Below are 8957 nucleotides of genomic sequence, written 5' to 3'. Positions count from 1 at the left end.
GCAGATTCTTATTCAAAGTGCAAGCAGGTTCTATTAATGGCAGTTCATCATAATGCAAGATTCACTGACTCCAACTCGCACAACTCGAGTTTCTTACTCTTTTTCACCTTCATACTTGTTTAGTACCAAAACTGTAATCTAGCGTTGCTGTTAAATCTAATTTTGCAGTACAGGAATCGTAAATCTCCCTGCTAAGTGCTGCACAGACTGGAAGCCTGTGGATAAGTTGATGTTTGAAAGATGCTATCAGCAGAGGATTTATCTTCAGAAATGTTATCTCCTCGTTCATCCCATCAAACCAGGTTACATTTTCTCACTGTGTCGTACATGTAACCCCTCCTGAAAAACTGTGACACTTGGGTCAACCCATCTTTTGATTGTCCTCAGTGTAACTAGTTCATGTGTGACTGTATGAATAGCTTGAGGCTATTACATTGCTGAATATGAATAGCAGACCAATTACTTTGGCCCAGATGGAGCTGTGTGCTCCTTGGAGAATGCCCCTATCCCTGCCTGCGCGCGCACACACACATTCACATACACACACACACACACACATACATACAGAGGAGTCTCGAGGCCTTGCACTCTCTTGGTAGTGAATAGGCATTGAGGGGATATGAAGAGGGCTAATGAGGTACAGAAATATTAATTTCAAAATGATAATCATGCTTTGACAGCATTTTGGATCATTTGATGCTTTCTCACTGTATTTGACGTGTGTGTCCTAGCAACGATGATTTGCCAATTTCAACAATGTTTTGATTGTCAGCTAATTGCTTAGCAGTGACAGATAACACACAGTGAAATTGCCATTTTAATATATCCAAACCTCAGAGGAGACAAGTGCACTGTTAAGCATTTTAACTGACCAAAATTGAGTGAACGGATGTTGTAGTCGAATCCATCTCTGTCCCAGAGGAGCTTTTACTGGGATGTTCCCAAAAGAATCCTATCTCAAACCGAGCCAGTGTAGCTGGCGCTCACACATACAGTGGACATATGGCCAATCTCCCATCGTCTGCTCTGCTATTTACGGCCCAGTAGCCTGTCATTCGTTTTTCCTCTCAGGAACCAGGATGACACCTGTTTGAATTCTCAATAAAAGGCTTTTTCATGTGTGGGAGAAGACTGCTGTCACTTAATCTGTCTCCCTACCTCACTAATGATTGGTGCTGTGCTTCACTCAAGAGATAGACAGTGATGTTTCTGTTTGTTTGTTGTTTCTGTTGTTATTTGGGCCCACAACAACTGTCAAGGCAGCTATAAAAAGTCAAAGAATCCAAGAATTGATGTGTATTAGTGGCATCCATGTGCATTTGTACATGAGGTAAAACGGTGCTCCAGTTGTTCTTGACATATGACAATATGTTTTTATTTGGAATTTACAAAGCCCCATAACACCAGCTAAAGCCCAAATATTGATTTTTGGTGGCATTTTAGGCACCTGAGGTGGCACTATAAGGGTGTGTAATATCTGGTCAGTAATGCAATTTATCAGGTATTATTCAGTATGCAAACTATGCAATTATGGAAATGTACAGCTGTCTAATCAAAAGATAACCATTTACTGTTTATTTACTGGATTAATATTTAGCCTTTAGTGACGAGCTGCAATGGCTTTCGCACAAAATTATATTGTATTTGATTTTATTCATAACAAGAAAATATGCAATTATGCCAATTTTAAGCCCTTTGCTTCCATAAATAAGATCTATAGTAACAATACTTAAACTATCAATCTTTTTGTACTGTTACTGATTCCCACAATTCTCAGGTGCACCAATTTTTATTAGAGCTGCATGTCATCATGTTGTGTTCAAAACAAGAACATATACACCAGTCTCATTCCTCTACTCAGAAATTTGAGTTATACTATACAGGTGCTGTAATAACTATAATGGTCCCAAAACGACCAGCTATAATTGAACTACATCAGATTTTATTCAGCACACAGTAAATACCAGTATGCAAATTTTCAGTGTTCTACTCAAAAGTGAAACATTAACTACAGTAGAGATCTACTGTATATGCTGTATATGTACAACCACTGTGCACATCCTCTATACATGTGGAAGAGCCTCACTCTGCCCAGGTATAATGGATCCACAGTGGCTTGTACTACTGTACTTTTTCTACATGACACTCACTGTGTTTGGGTCTGTAGAAACCTGAAATGCAGGGTTTATCCAGTATAACTTATCATGGACAAATTCAAGCTTGAGAAGAGAATCTTTAATCCTTAACTTTACACACTCACATTTCTTCTATTCAATAACAGGAATCACAGATTCACTCCTATCCAGCCCTGTAATTCTTATGGATTTAGCAGTTTCTTCCTTAATGAATTTGACAGCAAGTCTTAGTTGTGAGATCAAAGGTTGTTTCCAGAGCCAAACAGATGTTTGCTCAGAGTGCTGTGGACCATAGGATGCGAACGCATGGAGCCCAGGGGGCTTGAGTGTGCTGGCTGTGGATCCTCTTTTGTAAGAGTCCTGAAGTGTCTTCCTCCTCCATAAGCTATGAAAGCAGGAGACAGCTGCAGGAATGATGCACCCAGCAGAGGTCTGCATGACAAAGGAAGGACAAAACATTTTAACACACAAATTAACACTGATGGTGGAAGCGGGGTAAAACGATGGAAGGAAGGATTCTTTTGAAGGAGAAAAGTGGTGATGTACTGTATGTAGATAGCAGTATATCTTGATGATCATTTGTTGTTTTCTGTGTGGATCATTGTGATTTATGATTTGATTTGCAGTGACAACCAACCCACCATCTTGGCCTGCAGAAATTCAGCGGGAGCCTGATGACGAATAGATCCATACGTCCCAAAGCTCCCTTTCCTCCGCTCTATGTCCTTTGCATTTGGACGACCATGTCGCCCCCAACACAGGAGCCATCGCACCACAACCTGTTAGGGAGAGGACAGGATGCAACGCTCAGGTTTAGAGTGTCACCCTCAGGCCACAGAGTGCTGAGTCAGTCGCCAGTGACAAGGTCTCCTCGCCCTGCTTTCACCCTGACAGCTGAATTATTCATTAAAGGAGAGGAAAGCACAGGGGACCCTGCTAATTTCTCAATGGGATTGTTGGCTGTCCTCACAGCAGGCTGTCCAATGAAAAGACATGCTTAGAGGCTAGGATTCAAATCATATGTGCAGGTTTTCCTCAATACATTTCTGAAATGTATGAATGTATGTATGAATCTACCACCATGCACACAATTAAAAATGTTCTTGATGACACAGTGGTGATATGGATAGATCTTGTGTTTCCTGAAGTGATAGGGCATTAACTGCAATACATGGCTATTTTCAAGGACACTGAACGGCTGTGTGTGTGAGTCTGAATCAGACCCGAGCAGATTTATTGAGTGCACTCTCACCATTGGATACATCCAACAGCAGCTAGGGTTGTTTTAAGGGTTGGGGACTTTGCCAATTGTCGTCATCAAAGAGAGTGTGTCTATGTTCTTGTCCTTTCATAACTGGCACCGAGCCATTGAGGCATGGAGAGGTTAACTTAGCATATGACATTCTCCCCAGCACCATATCCACATAATGAACTAAATCAGGGACAAAGAGGATTACCAAAGAGAAACATGAGCATAACACATTATTGTTTTTCCATCTCCAATAATTCTATTTAGAGAATAGTGGTGCAGGCATAAGAGAGATCAATGATTCTATCAGTGATTAATGAAAAGATATCATTAAACCTTAAAGCATATAGTGGTTACTGTTGAAGAACTGACAACTCCTTTGATAGATACCAAGCAAATGGAAAAACAAAATCTAAATGTCACATGAATTAAAATACACTCAGTAAACATGGGAATTCAGTCCACCAGAGTGTAAGTGGAACAATACAAAATAAAACACTGGAACACATTTCTTCCATTATCAATTAATTATTTATCAATTTCCTATATATTATGTACGACCGTGCTCACCGCAGAACCATCCTGAATCAGTTTACACATAGGACATCCATCACAAAAGTTCAGTATTTCAAAGGTGGAGGGTACATAACACCCACAAGGTCAGTGATGTCAAATATCATATTCGCTTGAACTGTTTGCAGATAGACACTCGCTTCATTGTTTCAGCCTGTAATGTGTAATATCATTGTCCTCTGTGGTGTGCAGGTGGATAAATTATAACCTGTGGGCAATCTATATGCTCTTTCACCCCTCTCACCCTCTCTCATTGTCTCCATGTTTGACCCTGAACGCTGGACGGAGTGACTTTACTGTGGGTGAGACAGAAAACCATTCAATACACGCTGTGGGTTCAAGGTCATTACATCTTTCATTTACACTGTGCTTCTTCACTGCTTTTCTCAATGAATTCGGCTGTAATAAGAGACTTCCGGTAAAATGCCTGCTCTGATAATCACACACACACTCACACATACATATACACACGCAAGTATTTAACGCTGAAAGCATTCAAAAGAGCCTTTTCTACTGTTCTCAGAGAAGATAAGGTGCTCAAGAACAGCGGCATAGTGCAGACTCGGCAGAAAACAAATCAGTTGCTACAGTGCGTTAGAAAGGCCTCTTCTTTCTTTCGGTTCTTTATAAATCAGATTCCTTCTCTTCTCTTTCGGCTTTCCGTACGGTTATAGGAAAGAGGGCGTTAACACACTTGTTTCATTTGAATGTAGATCTAAGTATATCTCCCCTGGCTCTCAAATACCACCTCTGTTTGTGCTAATTACACACCGTGCATCCTGCCACCTTTGCTTGTCACCTTTTCCCACTTTAAATATCAGTTTCATAACTACAGGGAGCGCGAGAGAGCTGCACCTCTGGGATCAGAGGTGTCAGCAGGCACAAAACCACAAATCACATATTTTCTACCCCACCCCTCCCACCCCCCACCCCCCCACACACACACACAAACACACACACACACACACAAACACACACACAGGCCTACGTATGCACACAGGCACCCATAGCCACACATCCTCATAGCAACAGATGGACTGCCTAGAGGCAGAGCCTGAGAGACTCATGTGAGGGTAGAGCTGCCAATTGATTGGTAAGATCAGGTGTGCTTCAACACAAAGGCACCTCCTGCTCTTTTCAAGTATTAGGGTTATACTAGCCTCTGGACAAATGGAGACACAAAACAACAGTGGCATCTGTGGCAGGTAATGATCCCTCCGCCAAAAATCTGGATAATGACATACCTCAACCATTTGTTGCAGTTAAAATCACTGTTGCTCATTCAGAGCTCCACATGTGTCCTCTAGCAACACGTGCCCGAGCTGTGAGAGCGGCTTGGTGGAGCACCAGAGTTTTACAGCGATAGATCAGCAGTCATTCTGTTTTGGAGCTGTGCCAGTGAAGGCAGGGCTGGATGAAACTATTTCAGTCACCTTTGTTTGACGCCGATCCAATCTGCATCCATAAATTGGGTTACACGTTGCCTAAGGTCATAGGCAAATTAGTATACACTGCATCGGGAAATTAGTATACAGTGCATCGGCTAATGAGCATAATAATTGCATAAGTTGTGTCAGCTTCAATATTTGTCCATAGCAGGTATGAATGCTAGAACGATAATTACAGTGTACCAAGACAAGTAAGTAAGTGTGCATTTGTGGCATATGTCCCAACAATACATCATACGCAGTACGTCATCTGACCTTTATTGGATGACTTGTTCACTAAAAGCTCAGCTGACGTGTTGAAATTCAATCTCCACCTGGCTGTGAGTAATCTCATGTCATGTCTCCCTACAGTGCCACTCTGGCACGGTGCAGACAAGCTCCCTGCTACCACTGGATTCAAACATCAACCGAAGGGGTCTCCCCTTGATCCTCTCTCTTCTCCCCTTGCTTTAGTAAACACGATAATAGCAGTGCTGTGTTCATGCGGGCTCCATGTTAACACTGTGGCTGTCAAAGGCCATCATGCCCCTTCAAAGGATGATGGCTCTCTGAAGTGGGCTCTCTCGGTAGCAGCCATTTTCCACTTGACTGGCCCCACACACAAGGGGGACTGGTAGCCCCTAGCAGCTGTGCTAGACTGGTCACTGGGGGTGGGGTACAGGAGATGAATGGGTTGGATATTAGGCTAGGGGACGGGGCTAATAGCGAGGAGGGAGGAGCATCGCCGTCCACAACATGCATCAAGAGGTGCGTCGTGTTTTGTCCTAAAATGTACCCTTTACTTTACTCTCAGAATGGTATTGATAATTTCATGCTTTTACTGTCAATTACCTCAGTTACAGTGCAGCACACAGTAAAAGGTCTGTCACACCAGTGTGTTTACCTGTTTTGGTCGATCTGTTCATCATTAATTTTCACCAAATTTAATACTTCATCAAATATCTGACTTTATTTTTGTGCTATGATTGGCACTAAGATAAAGCATAGCTTTGTATGTCAACTGAAACATTATGGTACTGGGTGAAAACCTGGCAAATCTCTTGCACTCCTTGATGCCGAACAGACTGCCAATAGCTCATCAGGAACTGGGAACAAAACCCCATAGAGATATTATGATATGAATGATAATTCATGCAAGTGTCTGGTTGCCTGGCCATATGGGCTTTGTGTCAACACACCAGGCCCAGTCAGGTCTCATTCGGGACAGGGAGAGCGGGATGCATTTTCATAAATCATTTCTTGACACCACATCAAGGTTATGTGGCTGGCAGTCAGTAGCCTGTAAATTGCCTTTGCATTGACAATGCAAAGGAGCACCGCTGGGATTTCACTAGTTCAGTAGCTGTTCATGGCTGGAAAATTAGGATGACCTTTTCCCAAATTGTGATAATAGTGCCTTCAGTATAAACCAATACACTGAAGTAAAAGGTGCTATATTATACTACACTGAAAATGTAAACCATCAAATCAGATCCAATATGCATCCAGACAAGCACCTTATACATCAGCATCTATTGTTACCCACCCATGATGAGCTGGGCTCTATGCTACCCACAGTGTTGAGGTAATAATTAGCTCACTACAGCAGTGTAACAAGTTTGCACCCCCTCCCTGCTGTGCAGCTCTGTAATTGGTCCCCTCATGTGGCACAGTTGGGCCCCAGAACAAAGGGTTCCCAGAGGGGGAATCTATGCTGACCCATGCTGAACCCTCCACAACAATGACAGGCAGGAAGCATTTACATATGCTGACAGACTTGTCTCCTCCTAGGGTGGAGTGCTAGGCACTTCATTAAAGCAACATCAATACCTGCTGATAGAAAACGAGGAGTGGGCCTGCGCGCATCACTGTCTGCTGGAAGACACTATAGTGAAATGACATGGGGCTGTCACATTCAATTTGAAATAAATGGACAGCGTTTATTAAATGGAGTTTGTGTGGAAATTGATGGGAGAGAGGTGGTGAGGTACTGTCTGAACAGCGCCTTGTGCCTGTCTGTGAATTGTCTGCATGCATCAGCAATTGGTTTCCCCACAAGCTGTTCACCTGAAAATCAGCTGCCAAAATCTGTTGCCCTCCGGGTTTACTCAAGCAGATTTCCACACTTTCTGAATGTTCTGTTGTTATTTTTGACAATAACATTTTCCCTTTGAGTGGCTATGCTTTGACACTGTGCTCTCCAATCTAACATGCTACTCGGTGAACCCTGCACGCCACGCGATTGCCTTAGAACGAGAGGATCGTGCAAAGTCAGACACAGGTGACGTATCTGTCGATTCAGCAGCAGCCGTGCTCCAGGAGTGCAGCATATCTACACCGGCGGGTTCGCTCATTCATCGCATCATGGTGCTCTGAATTCATTCTCTTATCCAGTTAAAGGAAGGGTAAATCCTCCTTCCATTTGACACGCTGCTCATTTAGCTGAGAGGCACCGTGGCTGGCTGGGGGATAGGGAAGGAGGGGAGGTGGCGGGGCAGGGGCGGAGGGGTAGGGTGGATGGGGGGGGGGGGGGGACTCTCTGGGAGGTGTCGTCCTGAGCAGATGGACCTCTCAGTGGCGTAGTAAGTGGAGTCTTCACATGGCAGAGGAGACTGCAGGATCTCACAGGACCAGGACACAGCATCCAGGTGGCCGCGGCCCCTCCTGACCAGCTGGAGGAGCGATGGGACCATCTGACACTCGCAGGGAAATGATACACTTTTCTTTGCCGCTTTGTTTTGTCAATGCCTCGACACAAAAGCCCCGAGCCAATCAAGGAATTTAGCTAATGAAGCTAGGGGAAAATCCTTTTGATTACACACAAATATTCAAGGTCATGTAACAAAAGGGGAACAGCATTTACATGCAAGCTTCAGGTGAACTATCTCATGCTAGCTTGTCACAGCTGAGTCTATGTGCAGGTTCTGTATAGAGAATAAAGACAATATATTTTTTTCAAAACCAAAACAATAGAAAAAAGTCTTTCATATTCGTCTTGATCTAAATATGATTTGAATTGATCAAGATTTCATGCCAACCCATCAATCAATTCTGAGTGTTTCAACAACTGACTGCAGTGATTTCATGTGCAGCTTATGCATACTGCAATGTAGATTCAACAAATCCAAGTGAGAAAGTCCCATCTGTGCCCGTCTTCCACCGATCCTCGGCCCTGGAGGCTACATAGGGCTAATTGTGGCCCCGTTTTCCTTCCGTTTTTTGTTTTTACTCAGTGTCGGGGTCAGGGAAGCTCCCAAGTGACCAGCGGCAGGAGCAACAGCCAGTGGCCCCCTCTGAGTGTCAGTAATTAGAGCCCTCCTCCTCCCTGTGCTTCCCCGCAGACCCAGGCCTGGGGACCTCTCGCTCCCCGTCTGAGGGGCAGGGGGTGGGGAGGGGGAACAGCTGCTGATGGGAAACCACTCTCTGGTTCCCATGGATGACCAGCGTCCCTCCGTCCTCCTCTGAGGATGTGCAGCAGCATCCTTGACGGGGATGATAGGGCTTGGACCAGACATGGGATTAGAGTCTTGCCTGTCTGGTTCCTTATGACTGACTGGGCTGACTATCTTGCTT

The sequence above is a fragment of the Centroberyx gerrardi genome, chromosome 14 (assembly GCF_048128805.1).
Source record: "Centroberyx gerrardi isolate f3 chromosome 14, fCenGer3.hap1.cur.20231027, whole genome shotgun sequence".
In the NCBI taxonomy this organism is placed as follows: domain Eukaryota; kingdom Metazoa; phylum Chordata; class Actinopteri; order Beryciformes; family Berycidae; genus Centroberyx; species Centroberyx gerrardi.
The sequence above is the reverse complement of the archived record's forward strand: the minus strand, read 5'-3'. Positions refer to the sequence as shown.